We start from the raw sequence: 2,500 nt of genomic DNA, 5'->3' as shown, positions 1-2,500 counted from the left end.
CTAAATATTATCGATTCTCCCAGTTCATAGCCCCCGCATCTCCCTTTTCAAAACGGGCAGCTCGTAATGCAAACTCTACATCTGGGAACTGATTAAAGCCGATGGCGAGGGAGGGGGCAAGGAGAGAGAGAGAGAGAGAGAGAGAGAGAGAGAGAGAGAGAGAGAGAGAGAGAGAGAGAGAGAGAGAGAGAGAGAGAGAGAGAGAGAGAGAGTGAGTGAGTGAGTGAGTGAGTGGGGAGAGAGAGAGAGAGAGAGAGAGAGAGAGAGAGAGAGAGAGAGAGAGAGAGAGAGAGCCAGCCAGCCTTGTCAGCTATAGAATGAGAGCAAGAAAAGACACATTCCTAACGAGAAGAACGTCATTTGGCCAGAAATTAGCCTCGTAAGGGCCGGAAGACGCGGAGGTGGACGGAAGAAGTTTTACAGGACGGGCGTCGAGGGCGGAGCGGAGAAAGGGGTCAGGCGCTCAGAGGATGAATCTACGGGCGTCTGGAGAGGCATAAGAGGTAGAGTAGACTGTAGAGTTTGCGGCTGTGTGGCTACGACGAGGAGGAGCCTGGAGAACGGCAGTGAAAAGAAAAGAAAAGAGAGAAAAAAGTGGAGTGTGCTCAGGAGGAATCTCGGAAAAGTTGGATATAAGGAGGCTAGTTAAAGGACGAGGAAGGGAAGACTTGTACCCCTTCCTGAGGTCGATCCTGCGCGGGGGAGGAAGGGGGGGCGTCACCCTTGTCACCCTGAAGGTAGTGAGTGAAGGCTAGCCTTACCCCACTGAAGCATCAACGGCAGCCGGAGGAAGAGAAGGTCTCGCCTAAGTTCTTAGTCATCAGACGACCTTCATCTCGCCATATATAACCCGCTTCCGTTGCATTCACCCATTTTCACCTCCCTTCTTCTCTTCTCCCACTCTCCTCTTACTCCCCTACGCCACCCTTGTGTCTTTAGTCTTATAGGGGCGAGAGGCTCCTCGACTGCACTAAAAGACCTGGAGAGCTGACAGGTACTTATGTTTATTATAACTATATTTTTTTATCGTTTATGTCTCGGTCAGATTTGCTTCTGGGACTCTCCTGAATGCCAGGTTGAAAAAAGATGTAACGATAAACTTTACTGGGAAATCTTGAAGGATTATGTCTCGTTGAAGGCTCTCATTTCGAGTGTCCGAACCATAAGTCATGGATTTACATAAGTAGGAAAAGAGTAAAGAAATAATCTTAGAACTTGTAAAAGCTTATTTTTAAAATTCTGCAAAAAGAAAAGAAAACATAAGTAAGAATAAAGTCCAACAACAAATAAAAAGAGTTTAAAGAAATGGTACAAAAGCTCGTAGCCACGTTGTATGTACAAGGCGCGCTTCGAGGACCAGTATCATCAAGCATCAACTGCATTCCCGCCGAAGGTCATGCTGAGTGTAGTGTTTACTCGTTCAGGTCACCATCACGTGAAGCATCAGTGACGGCACTCGGCCTCACGCTCCGCTCCTTTCGAACGCTGCGCTTTCGTGGGAGTTGTAGTAGCAAAGTTGTCGTGGTTGTAACTGTGATGTTGGTGGGTCCGTCTCGGGTGAGGTGGTTGTGGTTGTGGTGGCTGGCGATTCGGGTTAGGGTGGTACTGTTCAGTGTTGTTGATTTGTGTCTTTGTTGGTATTCGCTGTTATTATCATGATGGTAGATGTTGTTTTAGTCGTAGGTAGAGTGGTTATTAATATTTATTAATTCATTAATGATTTAGAACTATACGATGTCTTCCATTCCTAGGTGTCTTTCTCCCTCTCGCACCTTACATGCACATATGTAATCAAATTATAACGAATATATGTGTGTGTAGATTGATGGATATATATTACATATTATATATTATGTATATCATGTAATATACATATATATTTTTATGTATAATATATATCACACACACACACACACACACACACACACACACACACACACACACACACACACACACACACACACACACACACACACACACACACACATACACACACATACACACATATGCATTCATACATAATCACTTTGTTTTTCCTTTACATCTTTCCTTCTCTTATCCTGTGACATTACCGAGCCTGAGACCAAAGCCGTCCCCCTTGACACCCCTCCCCCTCCCCCGCCCCCTCCCCAACACCACCTCGTATGACATGACACAAAATATTTCTCTAGATAAAGAAGATCACACCTCTCCCCCCACCTCCCCATTCTGCACCCTCTCTCCCCCAGTACGAGCATAGAAGGAGGTTTTCAATCAGATGAAGAGGGCGAGCATGAGAGTGCGGGTGTAGGGGGGGGGACTGTATTGAAGTTAGTGTCCGCTGAGCCTAACTCCCCCCCCCCCCTCTCTCTCTCTCCCTTTTTTCACCCCCTCTACTCCCCACTCCAGAGGCCTTCGAGAAAACGGAGGAGCAGTTTTATATTAAATGGCGATATTTATTTAGCATTTATTTAATATTGAACCCTTTTGCTCTCTCCCTAAACTATTCCGTATATGTGTC

This window comes from Penaeus monodon, chromosome 13 (assembly GCF_015228065.2).
Source record: "Penaeus monodon isolate SGIC_2016 chromosome 13, NSTDA_Pmon_1, whole genome shotgun sequence".
Taxonomy (NCBI): Eukaryota; Metazoa; Arthropoda; class Malacostraca; order Decapoda; family Penaeidae; genus Penaeus; species Penaeus monodon.
The sequence above is the reverse complement of the archived record's forward strand: the minus strand, read 5'-3'. Positions refer to the sequence as shown.